Source organism: Sinocyclocheilus grahami, unplaced genomic scaffold (genome assembly GCF_001515645.1).
Source record: "Sinocyclocheilus grahami isolate Dianchi unplaced genomic scaffold, SAMN03320097.WGS_v1.1 scaffold448.1, whole genome shotgun sequence".
NCBI lineage: Eukaryota > Metazoa > Chordata > Actinopteri > Cypriniformes > Cyprinidae > Sinocyclocheilus > Sinocyclocheilus grahami.
The window spans coordinates 959,214-978,208 of NW_015505627.1; the positions used below are offsets into that span (position 1 = coordinate 959,214).

At 36.9% G+C, this 18,995-nt stretch overlaps 1 pseudogene; it reads left to right on the plus strand.

The window, feature by feature from the left end:
* Positions 1-17,510, plus strand: part of LOC107552385 (radixin-like) — a 112,313-nt pseudogene extending 94,803 nt beyond the window's left edge.
* The last annotated feature ends 1,485 nt before the right edge of the window (positions 17,511-18,995 follow it).

An 18,995-nucleotide genomic window follows, 5' to 3' on the forward strand; every position in this document is an offset into this window, starting at 1 on the left:
GACGCCACCACCTCAGGAGGTTCTGCAGCGGATGCCGCCACCTCTAGAGGTTCTGCAGCGGATTCATGCACAGGAAAGGCCCTTGGTGCAGACTCATGGATAGGAAAGGCCTCAGGGACAGACTCATAGGCAGGAGAGGCCACTGGGGCAGATTCATGGACAGCAGAGGCCTCCGAGGCTGATTCATGGACAGAAGAGGTCTCTGGAGCAGACTCGTGGACAGAAGAGGCCTCAGGAGCAGACTCGTGGACAGAAGAGTCCTCAGAAGCGCAGTGTGCAGCCCACACGCTCAAAAAGGTGACCGCCATTAAAGTAAGGGCAGCAGAGGGTGGTTGGACCTCTATGACTGTTGGGCTTGAGAGCACTGATGTCATGGGGATGCCTGCAGCTCGCACCGACATCAGAGGTAAGTCCATCACGCTAGCTATCAGTCTTTTCAGTCTTGGCCCAAGCTCCGCGTCCGACTCAGGCGTGGCGGCCATCTTGGCCGGGGACTCAGGCGTGACCGGCATGATGTGAGCAGGCTCTGGCTTGGCAGACATGACGTGAAGAAGACTTGGCGTAGCAGACATGACGGGAGCAGGCTCTGGTTTGGCAGACGTGACGCGAGTAGGCCCTGGGGTAACAGACATGATGTTATCAGGCTTTGACTTAACTGGCATGATTTGAGCAGGTCCTGGAGTAGCAGGCATGACGTGAGCAGGCTGTGGCTTGGCAGACATAATGTGAGCAGGCTTTGGCATAGCAGGCATGACGTTAGCAGACTTTGGTGTAGCAGACACGATGTGACCAGGCTGTGGCTTGGCAGGCATGACGTGAGCAGACCTTTGGGAAGTGTCATGTTCCTTTTCCATGACACCCACAGTGAAGGCAGATCCACTCAGTCGCAATCCAAAGTCTATGTACTGTTCAAGTGACCAGTGTGGGGTATTGCGTGGCATTAATTGAGAAATGTCATGAGATAGTCCAAAACGGAAAGTGTCCTTAAGAGCAACATCGTTAAAGTTCACCTGATAACAAAGTTCACAAAAATCACTCACGTAATCCTCTATAGGCCTGTCACCTTGACGAAGGCAGAGGAGGCGTGAAACTGCTGGGTTCATGGTGGTGGTCGTGTATCCTGTAACAAATCAGTCCACTGAAGGCGAGCGTAGTGAGAACCCATGTGCAGATTTATTTACAAGTGATCCAAACATCCAAACAATAAACAAAGACTTGACTAGACTTGACTTGAACAGATTTGACGAGGCATGAACAGACTTGACTTGACTTGACTAGGCATAAACAGACTTGACGAGGCATAAACAGACTAGACTCACCGATAGCGGGTTACAACTTCAATACACGACAAAAGACAATGGCAACATGAGGGCTACTTATAGCAGACAAGAGGGTCACATGCCAAGAACACACCAAATGGGAAACAAGACAGCGTCAGAAAATGACACATACACAAGGCAGAGAGACATGAGGCAAGGGAAGCATGACACTAACAGCAGGAATCAAACTACAAAATAAGGCATGGAAAACATGAACATGAAACAAAAACCCAAACACCACATTACAGGAGCAATGGCAGGAATTTTTTTTATCAGCCCTACTGCTGCTGATCTAATCCTGTTTACATTAAATAGTCCTGAGTAGGTTTGAGCTTATTGAACTGTTGCTATGACAGCAATTCCAAGATGAGTTTCAAGGAATGGAACAATCCAGGATTGTGTTGAATTATCAGTTCCAGATAAAAAAATCCTCATATGAAGAAACGTGGATCAAACATGGCATAATTAAACTGTTTGTGCTCTCTAGGTGAAGGAAGCCATTTTGAATGATGAGATTTACTGCCCTCCAGAGACAGCAGTCCTACTGGCATCTTACTCTGTTCAGGCCAAGTACGCCGACTAGAACAGAGACATCCAGAAGCCTGGTTACCTCACCAATGACAGGCTGCTACCACAGAGGTGAGCCAGTCTTCTCAACACAGTAATATAGTCATGGCCAAAAGTTTTGGCAGTGACATAAATTTTGTGTTTTGCAAGGTTTGCTGCTTAAGCTGTTCTGGTGTTCATTCACATTCTTTCTAGATTATTGTGTAAAGTGATCAGATGCATTTTAAATAATTGGCAAAAGCTTCATTGGCCAAAAAAGGAACTTTTCACAAAAAAAAAAATAATTCTGTTTTTTTTATCCTGACACAAAATGACCAGCTAACATTAATTGACTAATCATATCAGCAGCACTTGTGAAAGTGTGAATAAGTACTGGTCTGGTAAAATCACTATCATACTAAGATTGTAATAGCAGACTGATGTGTTTCCAATCATTGTGTTCTTGTTAGCAATGGTTACCTCCAAAGAAACATGTGCAGCCATCATCGATTTGCATCAAAATGACCTCACATGCAAGAAAATTGCTACAAAGAATATTGCACCTGAAAAACCATTTACCGGAGCATCAAGAACTTTAAAGAGAGAGGTTAGACTGCAGTGAAGAAGTCTTCAGGACGTCCCAGAGTGTCCAGCAAATGCCAGGACCTCCTCCTGAGGAGTCAGCTACGGAATCGTGTCACCACCAGTGCAGAGCTTGCTCAGGAATGGCAGCAGGTTGGTGTGAGAGCATCTGCACGCACAGTGAGGCCAAGACTTTTGGACAACGGCCTGGTGTCAAGAAGGGCAGCAAAGAATCCCCTTCTCTCCAAGAAAAACGTCAAGGACAGACTGAAATTCTGCAGGAAGTACAAGGATTGGACAGCAGCAGACTGGTGCAAAGTTTTCTGTAATGAAGCTCCCTTCCGACTGTTTGGGACATCTGGAAAATCGATTGTTCGGAGAAGAAAAGGTAAACGCTACCATGAGTCCTGTGTTGTGCCAACAGTGAAGCATCCAACAGTGATCCGTGCATTTTCCAGCATGATGGAGCACCATGTCACAAAGCAAGAGTGATAAAGAAGTGGCTCAAAGATCATTACATTGAAATTGTGGATCCGGTACGCCGACTAGAACAGAGACATCCAGAAGCCTGGTTACCTCACCAATGACAGGCTGCTACCACAGAGGTGAGCCAGTCTTCTCAACACAGTAATATAGTCATGGCCAAAAGTTTTGGCAGTGACATAAATTTTGTGTTTTGCAAGGTTTGCTGCTTAAGCTGTTCTGGTGTTCATTCACATTCTTTCTAGATTATTGTGTAAAGTGATCAGATGCATTTTAAATAATTGGCAAAAGCTTCATTGGCCAAAAAAGGAACTTTTCACAAAAAAAAAAATAATTCTGTTTTTTTTATCCTGACACAAAATGACCAGCTAACATTAATTGACTAATCATATCAGCAGCACTTGTGAAAGTGTGAATAAGTACTGGTCTGGTAAAATCACTATCATACTAAGATTGTAATAGCAGACTGATGTGTTTCCAATCATTGTGTTCTTGTTAGCAATGGTTACCTCCAAAGAAACATGTGCAGCCATCATCGATTTGCATCAAAATGACCTCACATGCAAGAAAATTGCTACAAAGAATATTGCACCTGAAAAACCATTTACCGGAGCATCAAGAACTTTAAAGAGAGAGGTTAGACTGCAGTGAAGAAGTCTTCAGGACGTCCCAGAGTGTCCAGCAAATGCCAGGACCTCCTCCTGAGGAGTCAGCTACGGAATCGTGTCACCACCAGTGCAGAGCTTGCTCAGGAATGGCAGCAGGTTGGTGTGAGAGCATCTGCACGCACAGTGAGGCCAAGACTTTTGGACAACGGCCTGGTGTCAAGAAGGGCAGCAAAGAATCCCCTTCTCTCCAAGAAAAACGTCAAGGACAGACTGAAATTCTGCAGGAAGTACAAGGATTGGACAGCAGCAGACTGGTGCAAAGTTTTCTGTAATGAAGCTCCCTTCCGACTGTTTGGGACATCTGGAAAATCGATTGTTCGGAGAAGAAAAGGTAAACGCTACCATGAGTCCTGTGTTGTGCCAACAGTGAAGCATCCAACAGTGATCCGTGCATTTTCCAGCATGATGGAGCACCATGTCACAAAGCAAGAGTGATAAAGAAGTGGCTCAAAGATCATTACATTGAAATTGTGGATCCGTGGCCAGGCAACTCCCCGGATCTCAATCCCATAGAGAACCTGTGGTCAGTCCTCAAAAGGCGAGTGGACAAGCAGAAGCCCACAAATTGTGATCAACTCAGAGAACTAATAAGGCAAGAATGGATCGCCATCAGTCACGATTTGGCCCAGAAGATAATCCAGCATGCCACAGCGAATTGCAGAGGTTATGAAGAACAAGGGTTAACACCGTAAATATTGACTGATTATTATATCATCATATTTTTTTGCCAATAAAAGCCTTTAAAACTTATGATATTCTTATTATTGTTTTTCAGTATACCATAGAAACGTGGAAAAATAATCTACAAATACTGAAACAGCAAACTTTGCAAAACACAAAATTTGTCACTGCCAAAACTTTTGGCCATGACTTTTCACAAGTTGGATGTCCTCCACCTATGAGTTTCTCGATGGTTGTTTCAGATGTAATGTAGTAATATAATGAGCTTCTCTCTTTCTTTGTAGTTCAATATGGTACATAAATATAAGCTACTATCAGATTCAGAAGATTTCAGGATTTCAGGGTGGACTTTTTTTTTTTTGACTTCTGATACTCTCAGAGATGGGCATAAATACATGAAAATGTATTTAAAATAAAAACACAAAATACTGTGTGGAAAAGGGTATTTAAATAAAAATACAAAATACTGTGTGGAAAAGTGTATTTAAATAAAAATACAGTATTTTGTATTTTGAAAATACACAAAATACATGTGAAATTGGCCATCCAGTGCAGGTATCCCTATAGGCTGAAATCTATCTGCACCTATTCTGGAGAAAGAAAAAAAAAAACATATTTTGATGTGTACTACTACTTAGAAACTTTCGTTTTCATTTTACATACCTCTTCCCTTCCCCTACCCTGTAAGAAATACAAAACTACCATGTTACTAAACTAAAGGCATGTTTATTTCATGCTAAGTTTATTTTGTTGTATGTAAAGTTTATTCAAATTTGAAAGTGTATCTAAAATGTAAATTTTTTAATTAGAATTCATTTAGATAGCATTTTTTATTTATTTATTTAGTCATTTAGCACAGTGGTTCTCAAACTGGGGTACGCGTACCCCTGGGGGTACATGAGATGACAGTGGGGGGTACGCGAACAAAATTCTGAGTTTTGGCATTCATTTAATACCCCCAACTTAAAGCAACATTAAAACCGAACATATTTCTGACAAGCAAAATGCTTGCAAAATGCTCTAATGTAAAAACAGGAAAATGGGAGTGCTGTAAATGGTCAACTACATGATATCCAATCAGCTTACCTAATCTTTTGTGGTCAAAACTGACTGCATCCACACAAGCAGCGTGCATGTGATAGGATGCCCGCTGAATATGTTGCTTTAGCAAATCGCGCTGCTGTTCAATAAGTAGATCTTCACTTAATAGCATGATTAAGAGCAAATATTGCACTGTACACTGAGATCGATTTAAACTCTCTTCGATACAGACACACTCTGTGCGTGTTATTGTTTTCATGTTTAAGATACGACACAAGCAGCGTGCATGTGATAGGATGGCCGCTGAATATGCTGCTTTAGCAAATCGTACTGCCGTTCAATGTATCTTTAAAGTAGATCTTCACTTAATAGCATGAAGGGCAAATATTGACGCACTGTACACTGAGATCGATTTAAACTCTCTTCGATACAGACACACTCTGTGCGTGTTATTGTTTTCATGTTTAAGATACGAACAAGAATGCAAATTTCCCTGTATATCCAAAGGATGGCAAATTTTCCATTAATTTATACAACAGTTCAACAAAAAAGGTAATATTAAGTGAACATTTTACATTTTAAATGTAGCCTACATTTTGAACAGAATATTGTCATGTTTGTTCTATTTTGCAACGAAATAATAGTTCCAACGAAATCTGTATCATCTGGTGTGCGTCTTCAAGCATCATACAGCAGTGTTTCATTAGTGAACGAATCTGTGGCTTTGAACGATTTGGAGAGTCAGTGATTAATAACCCATTCATAACTACAGCATTTTGGTTCCTGAATGAATGAATGAATGAATGACGCGACGCCTGTCTCATTAGACAGCGACTTGCCGCCACCTATTGGCTGTATCATCTGGTGTGCGTCTTCAAGCATCATACAGCAGTGTTTCATTAGTGAACGAATCTGTGGCTTTGAACGATTTGGAGAGTCAGTGATTAATAACCCATTCATAACTACAGCATTTTGCTTCATTACTGAATGAATGAATGAATGACGCGACGCCTGTCTCATTAGACAGCGACTTGCCGCCACCTATTGGCTGTTTTATTTTTTAAATCTACAAGTATCACTTCGATTTGCCATCATTTATTGCTTTATTTATTATATTAATAATATACTTAATGAAATGTTAAGAATATGACATAAAACATGACATACAATTAATAAGGATGAAAAATATTTTCCTCTATAATGTAAAAAAATGCACCTGTAAATCAATTTAAGGGTGCAAATATTGTCCTTTAATAGAAAAGGTGTGAATGCTGTCTAAGTGGAAGAGAGGGGGTATGCAGAAGAATGATAAATGCCCCAGGGGGTACGCCGCTGTAAAAAGTTTGAGAACCACTGATTTAGCAGATGCTTTTATCCAAAGCGACTTACAAATGAGGAAATCAGAAGCAATCAATTCTAGTATTAAAACAACTAAAAACACATCCAAAACTAAAAGCTAAAACTTTATAAATACTACTTATACACATTTTAAAAATAAATAAATAAAATAAAAATGACAAATGCATACAACAAAATTTAAAAACTTAACATTTAAATGAAAAACAAAAAAATAAAGCTAAAAACAATTCAAAATATTAAAGAACAAAAGGTATAAGACAAAAAGTATAATAATGATTCTAACATAGCACTAAGCCAAACACCAAAAAAACAACTACATATACTGTATGTGTATGTACAACCATACACACATACGTATATATATATATATATATATATACACACACACAATTATAAATTCAATATATATATATTATTTCATTTCCATTTAGTTTGTTGAAGTAGTAAAATTCAAATTCAAATTAAATAAAACTAAAACTTAATAAAAGACCTATACAGACATAATAAATTCAGACATAATTTAACTCAAATTAAAATAAATAACAAATACAAAATATAGCTGCAAGCAGCGATTACCGGGGTTCAAGCAGTTAAGGCATTTAAGCACATAAGGAAAAAGATTTTGTTAACATGGCTTTAACCCCTTAAATCAATGATTAAAAATAGCATTTTGGGCAAATGCAGGTAATTTACCAAAGGAATATGATGATTTTTAACATTTATGACTTTTATAGTGCCACCTATGGTCCGATCTCCATGAAACTTTGCATGATTGTTAAGAGTGATCTGACACATGTTTTCACCAAGTTTCATAAAGTTTTGAGTTTTAGTTTAGGTTTTATAGGCTTTTGGGTATATCTGGACACACCCCTTTTATAAATGACCCTGTTATAGCTAACCAAAGGTCAAAATAATTTTTTTTTTGATAATTATTGATCTATAGATTCCAGAGAATATTACTGCAGTGGTTTGATCGAGATTGAGCGAAAAACCTAGGACTAGTTCGCAAAAGTAGTTTTTTAAAATAATCTTGAATATGTAATGATCAGTTTGATTGACAACATTGGTCCTAGAGGCAAAGTTGTTCAAAATGAGGAGATCTATCATGTGATATAAAGATCTAGTGTTTTTATGAATATATGTACATGTTCTGTAATTTGAGGTCATTTTCTATACAAATATTGTATTTTTGAGGCCTTTTCAACTGTTATAGCGCCACCTACAGTCTGTAAAAAGTTTGAGAACCACTGATTTAGCAGATGCTTTTATCCAAAGCGACTTACAAATGAGGAAATCAGAAGCAATCAATTCTAGTATTAAAACAACTAAAAACACATCCAACAGTTCAATCGCGATGAAAGTTTGCATGCTCGTTAAGAGTTATCCGACACATGTTTTCACCAAGTTTTGTAAAGTTTGGAGTTTTCGTTTAGGCTTTATATGTTTTGGGGTATATTTGACCACGCCCTTTTCTAAATGACCCCGTTAAAGGTAACCAAAGAACAAAATTCAACTTTTTTTTGATAATTATTGATCTAAAAAAAGTATAATAATGATTCTAACATAGCACTAAGCCAAACACCAAAAAAACAACTACATATACTGTATGTGTATGTACAACCATACACACATACGTATATATATATATATATATATACACATACACAATTATAAATTCAATATATATATATTATTTCATTTCCATTTAGTTTGTTGAAGTAGTAAAATTCATATATAATCAAATGTCCTCGTAGACACTTATTGCACACTGGACAAACACACTGCATACCAATTTTCAAGTCGATCAGACCAACGGTTGCAAAGTTATATTCGTTCTTATATGAGGAGATCTATCAAATGATATGCATATTGTGGGGATGACTGAAACACCACATGATTACAGAGGCATAAAACTCTTTAGCGCCAACTAGTGGCCGATTTATTTCAAAATCCTTACAGACCTTTAGGGCCATAAGTCGAACATGCCCACCGAGTTTCGTCCCGATCAACCTCCGTTAACCTTGTCTTATAGGTGCTTAAATGTCTTTGGCAAATGGCGGCCATGTTTTTTTTATATAATCAAATGTCCTCGTAGACACTTATTGCACACTGGACAAACACACTGCATACCAATTTTCAAGTCGATCAGACCAACGGTTGCAAAGTTATATTCGTTCTTATGTTTTTTCCATTTTATAGCGCCACCAAGTGGTAGAGCTGCGTAATTTTTTTTATTTGACCAAATATTGAGCTCATACACATGTGTACCAAGTTTGGTGAAGATACCTCATTCCGTTCAAGAGCTATCTCCATTTTAGTAAAATTGTCCCCGCCTCTTTCAAACGTTTCGGCGTCCCTTTACGACCGTGAGTTGAAAGTTAAATTTTTTTTTGATAATTATTCATAAGCACTGTCCAGAGAGTATTGCTGCACTGGTTTGGTTCTGATCGGGTGAAAAACCTTGGACTAGTTGGCAAAAGTAGCTTTTTTAAATAATCTTGAATATTTAATTACCATGTTTTATTCACAACATTGTTCCCAGAGGCAAAGTTGTTCAGCATGAGAAGGTCTATATTTGGATATGAAGATTTAGTGTATGCGTGAATATATGAACTTTTTGTGTACAATTTAATTCTGTTATAATTGAAATATTGTGTTTTTTGAGACTTTTTTTACTGTTATAGCGCCATCTATGGTCCGATATTCATGAAACTTTGCTTTCTAATTAACAGTCACTGGACACATGTTTTCACCGAGTTTCGTAAAGTTTTGAGTTTTTCTTTAGGTTTTATAGGCATTTGGGTATATTTGGCCACGCCCCTTTTCTAAATGACACCGTTAAAAAGTAAGTGAAGAACAAAATTCAACATTTTTTTGATAATTATTGATCTAGAGTGTCCAGAGAATATTACTGCAGTGGTTTGATCGAGATTGAACAAAAAACCTAGGACTAGTTCGCAAAAGTAGGTTTTTAACGTAATTGAAAATATTTAATGAACGTTTTGATTGACAGCAATGGTTCTAGAGGCAAAGTTACTCGTTATATGAAGATCTATCAAATGATATGCATATTGTGTTGATGTTTTAAAAGTTGCACAATATACAATTGTTTACGCACTTGATAAACGCAATTTCGCCCCCCAGTGGCCGATTTCTTTTAAAATTCTTACAGACCTTTAGGACCATGTGTCGAACATGCCCACCGAGTTTCGTTCCGATCGACCTCCGTTAACCCTGTCAAATAGGTGCTTAAAAGATTTTGGCCAATGGTTTTGGCCAATGGCGGCCATGTTTTTTTGCGAAACGCAAATGTTCTCATAGACGCTTGTGCCACTTGTAGTCGTTGACACTGCAAACCAAATTTCAAGTCCATCAGACCAACGGTTACCTAGTAATAGTTTTTTCAAAATTATAGCAACACCAAGTGGCAAAGCTACGTAATTTTTTTTTATTTGACCAAAGTTTTAGCTCTTACACATGTGCAGCGAGTTTGGTGTAGATATCTCATTTCGTTCAAGAGTTATTGCCTTTTTAGTAAAATTGGTCCTCGACTTTTGAACGTTTTGGCGCCCCATTGCAACAGTGAGTCGAAATTTCAACTTTTTTTGATAATTATTGATATTCACTGTCCAGAGAATTTTTCTGCAGTGGTTTGGTTCCGATCAGGCAAAAAACCTAGGACTAGTTCGCAAAAGTAGGTTTTGGACATACGTCAAATTTGCGGAAAAACAAGAGCGCCTAGACCCAAAATCAGACTGACCGTTTTTAATTTGGCTTGACCGACGGATTCCAAAAATTTAAAATGTTGGAGTCTACGGCAAGCGGTTTAGGAGTTATTAGCACTTACGCGTTTTTGATCGCTGTAGCGCCCCCTATTGGCCGATTGGGCCAGCTCTTTGCGCCTGAGTAGTGAGCATGACTACTACCTTTTGACCAAGTTTCAAATAATACAAATCAAATGACAGTAGTTTATCAGTAATCCTAAAAAAATAACACGGCCAAACTTACGTGCTAAAAAAACAACAACTTACTTACACATAGTAAGAAATGGTTATAAAAACTGAAACAGAAGTGAAACAAGTAGTAGGAAAGAGGAGAAATAAAAAGCGATACTTATCCTTTGCCAGTGTCCCTGCCCGGTGGAGTCGCACGGTAGAGTCGATGGTCTTTACACTCTTTGGTCTTCACACGAGGAGGCCGTCATGCGACCACTGCCACATTAAACTAAGCTTTTTTATACCCGTCTAACAAAATACTAAATTAATTCAGCTGGACACACTTTCCTTATTTTTTCCACAACAAATGGCCAAGCAAGCACAGACACTGACAAGATACGCGATACAGAACGAGACCAAACGCGATTTCAGCACGTCTCCACACAGTAAACAAAACAAGCGTTTCCTAGCAACTACAACTGCACTAAACACTAATGAGACAAGTAAATACACTTACGAGCTGCTTTTAACTTCCGCTGATAAAGACTGCTTCTTTCAAAGAGTATTTCTTTACACTGTTTTCTGCTGGCGCTTGAACACACTTTCCTTATTTTTTCGACAACAAATGGCCAAGCAAGCGCAGACACTGACAAGATACGCGATACAGAACGAGACCAGAAACCAAGATTTATTTTTATTTTTTTGGTGAACCATTCATCAGTGTCTTCACAAATTAAATTGTTGATGACAGACAGTGATTAACCTAATTATTTTGTCTCTACATAAACATACATTTGCATAGATGGGTGAACACAATCACCTGATTTTGTAAATGTGACAAATATTTCATTAACCACCAAGTTTGCACTTGTCTAAAATTTAAAATGCTTACATTTACAAAATGAGCCTGCAATATCAGAAATAATGAATAAAGTAATGGTCCATGTTAAATACAAACATTAATTAAAAGAAAATGTTTAATGAATTTTAAAAAACGTACAAGAAAACATTATTTAATTTAGTGTTATACATATGTTATCAAATTTATATGGTCTGTTCTATTGTTACAAATCATAATCTCACCTTCACTGCATTTTACACGATTCTTTGAATTCTTTTGTGTGGGTTTAAGAAGTGCACTCCAAAACATTTTCCCATGTGTCCTCCAAAATTACCCACAACCTAATCAGTTTATATGTGAAAAAATAAATGTATTCACAAACTTCTCACGAAACGATTTGACAAACTACTTCCTCCCCCTGCTGCTTTCTAATGGTTTGGAGAACAACTACTCCGAGTCGCCCCCTGTCATTTCACAGAATTATACAACGGCGAGCGCATCAAGTATAAAAGCCGTCTCCGTTTAGGGAGGAGCAGGCAGTCAACAGGCTCATGGCGTAGAGACAGGCGAAAGTATAAACAAGGCTTCAACTGCACAAAATGCTTTCACTACGACAGAAATCGGGAGCTGCACAGTGATTCCACCGCTTCTTGCGTCCTGTGTGAAAGAGCCTTTAAGTCAAAAGTGTAGGCCTGCTTGTTGGCGTTCCACTCTGCACCAAGCACATCACATTCTATTGCTCATTCATTCATGCTTCTTTTTCCGTTCCACCGTTCCAATAATTCCTGCCCACTAAAAGCTGCACGGATATATTCGCTTACCCCGATAGGTCTATCTATGTAAACAATTTAGAAAAAGTTCAGTCGATTCACACTTTATATCATCGCCACGATATGTAGTCATATCACCCATGCCTAACATGCAGTAATGCTTTAAACACATTTGACAAGCTAGTTGATAAAAAAACAACAACCGATTAACTATCAAAACTGATTGGCTAACACTATCCGGTGCTCTTTTCTTCTTTCATTTTAACTGAAGGCAAATCTGAATGATGCACTATTTTAACTTTAATCAACAAGTACAGTTGACCATGATATCCTCCCTTATCTTATTCCAGAAAAGTCGCTCACCCAATGCTGGATGGAGCTGTAAAGCTGCAGGTCACGTGATGAATGTTGGGGGGAGGGTGCTGTCTGAAGTAGTTGATGAACGAAATCAGCACACTGATAAAGAGGTTGACTGGCACAAAGTATTTTATGTATTTTGAAAATACTTATCTTAAATTTTATTTATATAAAAAATACATTTGATTTTTTCCAAAGGCTTTCAAATACAAGATACAAAATAGTATTTTGTATTTCAAATATGTATTTTAAATACATGTATCTGAAATACTGCCCATCCCTGGATACTCTTAATGTTTCAGTACACAGGGTAAAACAGAACCCCATGCATCATTGCATGCTATAATTAAATGTCCCTGGGCCTTGGCAAGCCTTTAATGGCCTCTTGTTGAATCACCTTGCAAAGCACTGTGATTTACTGACGGCTGGTATGTTATAAGGATTTATCAAGATACTTGACTATTTCATTTGTGAGGTTGACTAGTTTCTGCAGCTTTTTTTCTAATTTGTTTTGGCTTTAATATTTTTAGCAAAAGTGCTTTAAAGAGGCTTCTCAAAGATCCTTTGCATGCTCTTAAACTCTTTATGAAGTTGCTTCTCTATGTTCTTCACTTTTAAAGCATAAACCAATGTGTATGGGGTAGCGCTGGGTAATAAACAATAATATATCGAAATCGCAATACAATTTGTGTCGAAAATGATGATAAGCTCTGGACATTTTTACTCGATATGAAATGATGTGACAAAATGCAATTAGTGCCTGTCGCTAATAATCATCATCAAAACTTCACAAGATTTTCAGTTTCATTTGAGAAACACTACCGTCAAATACAAACTGAAATAGAAGTTTTATTTTGACGGTTTGTCATGAAGATCTTTCAGTTTAACTAATGACAGAAATATATCACTATTGTGTACTAAAATGTAATTCTTGAAGTAATTATATTATTTTTAAGAAATGTCATACAACCAAGATTATTTTTATCCATGTATTAATACAGTTCTGTTGTGCAGCATCTGATTTAACAAAATATAAATGCAATGCTTTGTTGTAAATTAATTATATTTTAATTTGATTACATTTGAAAAGATTGATTAAATTATTAAAGTTTTACTAATTCCTTTCATTATACACCATTTTGATGATAGATTTGTATTAAATCACACAGAATCCAGAAAAAAAAAAAATTTGAAAACAGAAATTAGGGGGAGAAAATTAATTTCATGTGGCGTTAAATTAAAAGGTAGCTTATACTATGGAGTTCAGTTGTGAACAGTTAGATTTACTCAACACTTATTCAAGGTCTGACAAACATGTGGAGAGCTTTCCTTCCCTATTAATGATAAATTAATATTGTGATGTATATTGACAGGCATGGCGCTTAACACAAATAAATACATCCAAAATAAATACAAAGATATATTGATATAATGTTTGCTTTTTGTAAATCTCTTTACATTACATTTTTGTAAATCTCTTTACATTAATTTGTGGATCTAAATCTATGCATCTTGAAATATAAAACAAATCTAACCCCATTCAATGAAACCAATGCAAACAGCACTTTTGTAAGTTTTCCCCTGCCTTCAGGAATTTCAAGTCATACATTTTAGGTCTCCAGCTTTTTATGTGTTCCATGAGAGTTAGTGTAATAATATTGTTACACAATATTGATGATTATTTTGCCATTTTGAGCCCATACAGTGATGCCAGACTGATTCAACATGTGTGTATTGGATATTATCATGTAGAGTTTTGGAGCAACATAAACTGACTAAAGAACAGTGGGAAGACAGAATACAGACGTGGCACGAGGAACACAGGGGTATGCTGAGGTAAGGCTTGACACAGAAACACATGCACAGACAATGCAGAGTACACATAACAATAGCTTATAATACAAGAGCACGCTTGGGGCACTGATGTTTTCAGTCCCCAAGTACACACACAGTGCACTTCACAATGCTTAATAGCAGTATTTCTATTCCCAACATGATTGTGTGTTTACAGAGAGGATTCTTTGATGGAGTATCTGAAGATCGCTCAGGATCTGGAGATGTATGGAGTGAACTACTTTGACATCAAAAATAAGAAGGGAACAGAGCTCTGCTGGGAGTGGATGCTCTTGGTCTCAACATTTATGAACACAAAGACAAGTATGTCTTCTGCTGAAATGTCTCACTCTTGCTTTATGTACAAACTCTACTATACCAAAGTTTGGGGTCTGTATGATTTTTTTTAAATGTTTTTAAAATAATTATTTTCTGTCCAAAAATATAGTAAAAACACTAATGTTGTGAAAATATTATTCCAATTTAAAATAACTGTTTTCTATGTGAATATATTTTAAAATGTGATTTATTAGTGTTATGTAAAGCTGAATTTTCAGCATCCATTACTTGAGTCTTCAGTGATCCTTTAGAAATCATTCTGATATGGTGATTTGCTGTTCAAGAAACTTTTCTTATAGTTCTCAATGTTGAAAAGAGTCGTGCTGCTTTATATTTTGTGGAAGCCATGATGCATTTTATTCAAGATTATTTGATGAATTTAAAATAATAGCATTTAATTGAAATATTTTTTTTGTAACAATTTACAAATATTTACTGTCACTTTTGAAAATTTAATTTCTAAAAACATTTTCCATAATTTTTTCCCCCGGAAGAATTTATTAAAGGGTAAATTAATAATTTAGTTCCATATGACAATAATTAATAGATTTTTAATGAAACCTGAGAGGTTTCTCCCTTGAGCTGAAAGTTCAGGCAATCAAAACTTAAAAAATCTAAAAGGGTTATAAATTTAAGCTTTTACATCTAAGCAATAACTGACACACAATGCTTATGGTAAACACGGAAGCTTGTGTATATTATCTTGTGAGTATTATTTGCATTATTAGAGTTGACCTCTCCCTCCTGCTTCAGCACCCATCCATTCCCTGCCTTATAGGGCAGACATTAGAACAGGGTGAGTCACAGCATGTGGTGTTTTGGCCTTTTGCCCCTGGGTGAAGAGAAGCATAGCCTTGAGTTCGGTTCACAGTGTGGGACCATTTCCAGTAGCATATTTAGGTACCGCTCAACCACGCAATTGCCCCTGCAGAACGCCCCCCACCCCCACCCCTATGGGGTCATAGTGCTCATGTCAGTCAACTCCAAAAAAATACTTTAATATTAGGTTCTAAGAGCTCAGCTGATTTGATGGTCTGTCAGCACATGAACTAAGTGTTTTCCTCTGCTGCCCACTGCTGGCTGTTTTTGACATGACTTTCTGAATAATGTGGATAAAGGTATTTTTAATCTTGTTCATCCCTCTCTTTGTTTTTCTTTAAGGCTCACACCAAAGATTGGTTTCCCTTGGAGTGAGATCCGAAATATTTCTTTCAGCGATAAGAAGTTTGTCATCAAGCCCATTGATAAAAAAGCACCCGTAAGTATTTTCATTACTATTTATGATTATTCTGTCAGTTTGAACTACAGAAGTTTTTCTATTTGGTCCATGTTTACATTCACATAATTTTGGGGGTAAGTCACTGATATGGTGTTTACAAACGAATATCTATAATAATGCCGTAACCATACAGTTGTAAATTGGTATGAATTTTCTTTGTTGGACGTCCTGATATGTTCTGTAATGTGACTTAGCAGCCAATCAAAATTCAGTGACTAAGAATGTCAAATCCGAATAGCATACATTATAATTATTGACACATTCGTACATTGTGAAAACGAGTACACATTTTTTGTAACAAGTTCTCAAGGTGTCACTATAATAAGCAACTTTGCTAATAACTAAACAACCATACGTGATAGTGTCAAACTTCTTTTTTATTTGTACAGAACACCTGCTTTAAACCTTAACACATGTATATTTCATTTTTGTTTTTTTCTGAAGAACAAAAACCGTTTAAGTTGTCAAAATAATTTAATCCATTAAATTTAGCAGATACAATTTGGCATTTTTTGGGACTTGCCCATTATGACAAATATGCCTAAATCATTTGTGGCCACAAAGTCCAAACTTCTCAAAACTTTGTACATATGGAGAACAAGTATCAGTCATATCAGCCAAATCAGTAATATCAGTCATAGCATGAAGAGATCAAATATGAACATGTTCACTGAATCTTTTCAATTGTGATGGCAGGATTTTGTGTTCTATGCACCACGATTGCGAATCAACAAGCGCATCCTGGCTCTGTGTATGGGCAACCATGAGCTGTACATGAGGAGGAGGAAGCCTGACACCATTGAGGTGCAGCAGATGAAGGCTCAGGCCAGAGAAGAAAAACACCAGAAACAGATAGAGATGTGACAATGAACACTTTACATGACATAATTGACATAAACATTCTTTTCAAAACATTTTTATTTTTCATGCATTTTTATTTATACTTAGTTTACATAGTATTCTGTCTAGCCATTGAAAGTCCATGCAACCATAAATTTCAAGCTTCAAAAAGTTAATGAGGACATCGTAAAAGTAATCTATATTAATTGAGCTTTAGAATCTTAGTCTACTTTAATTTTTTGAAGTTACGTGTTACGTGGACTTTTAATTTTATGCAACTTTTTTTCTAGTTCTGTTTTCTTGGAAGTGATGACTCTGGGCATCAGACAAATGGAACTTTGAGGTGTTGCTGCACAAATCAAATTTACTCTGTCTCCATCAGAGCTCAGCTTGAGAATGAGAAGAAGAAACGAGAGCATGCAGAAAAGGAGAAGGAGAGAATAGAGCGAGAAAAGGATGAGTTAATCGAGAGACTGAGACAGATTGAAGAACAGACAATAAAAGCACAGAAAGGTACAAACATCTGGACTTCAGAGGGTTAGTTCACCTAAAAATGAAAATTGGCTTGTTTTTTACTCACCCTCGAAGCATCCTAGGTGTAAATGACTTTCTTCTTTCAGACGAATCCAGTCGGAGTTATATTAAAAATTGTCCTGGCTATTCCAAGCTCTATCATTGCAGTCAGCGTGTGTTGCAGTTGAACAGTCCACAAGTTGTCATAAAACATGCTTCACATGGCTCCAGGGGGTGAATAACGGCCTTCTGTTGTGAATCCATGCGTTTTTGTAAGAAAAATATCCATATTTCAAATGTAATAAGACCATTTGATATATACTGAGTATTTGTACGTTTTTAACCCAAATGACCCATGTTGTTTTCAGAGTACGTCACAGCAGCGTCCATCTGTTATTTTAATAAGCGAAACTATTAGCCAATCATAGCAGTGGGCGTTTACTTGCAAGTCTTGAATGCACCCCACCTATAAAGACAGACCGTTCTGCAGAGAGGCTCAAAAACAGGATAGAAAATAGTCTTACTTCTAAATTATGATGTTTTTTTATGTAAAATCACACTAACATTATAAGTGAACCTCAGACCCCACCTATAAAGACAGACCGTTCTGCAGAGAGGCTCAAAAACAGGATAGAAAATAGTCTTACTTCTAAATTATGATGTTTTTTTATGTAAAATCACACTAACATTATAAGTGAACCTCAGAGAACATTATAAAATAATTTTAAAAAATGCAGTTCATGACCCCTTTCATTTTTCACAACCTTGACATCAATAACAGAAGGTATGGAACCTTTTTTTCTCATTTTAAAAGTTGTTAATCCTATTTATTTCCTTTCCATTTTTTTGTTGTTATTTGTGTCTTGTAGAGGTACGGATGTTAGGAATTAAGATTTGTACAAGACTTTCATAGAAATGTGTTATATTCCAAGCTGAAAGCAGCTATAAAAAATATGTGATGTCAGAGGCTAAATAATCAGGGTATCTTCCGTCCAATCAATTTTTGTTTTAATATTGAAATCTGAAAAATGAAAAACGGGCACATATTTCGTTTTTCAATAATGAATCAAAATCAAGAATCCGGCTTAATTTTTCGTTTTTACATTCAGGGATAGAAAACGAATAAACAACTTGAATATTCGATCTCTACATGTGGGCGGGAATGAAACGCCCCTCTCTGCTAATTGGTCAACCAAACATTACAACATAATAATAGTCCTAAAAAAAACTTAATAATAGTCCTCCGCTTCTATTGATTCTTAACATGTTTATTTCTACTACATTTTATCTCTTCATCAAACAGCCAGATTAATGAATGGCTTGACACAAACCATACTGAAGCAGATCCTTTTGGCCCTAGGCATGCCTGTTTTATTATAGTTATCCACCCATTAAAATATGTGTGGCAAAGCTGCGCGATGCACTGCAGCGTGGGGAGAATGTATTGTAGACAAGCGCAGACCACTATTAATTTATGTGAACACAGGTAGTTTTAGAAAATAAACTGAGTTTATTTAATTAATATGGAGTATTGGTAAAATAGGTGTCTCTGCTTCTATTCAGTGCTGCAACAGTCTAGTAATTGAGATTAAAAACGTAACCAGAAACA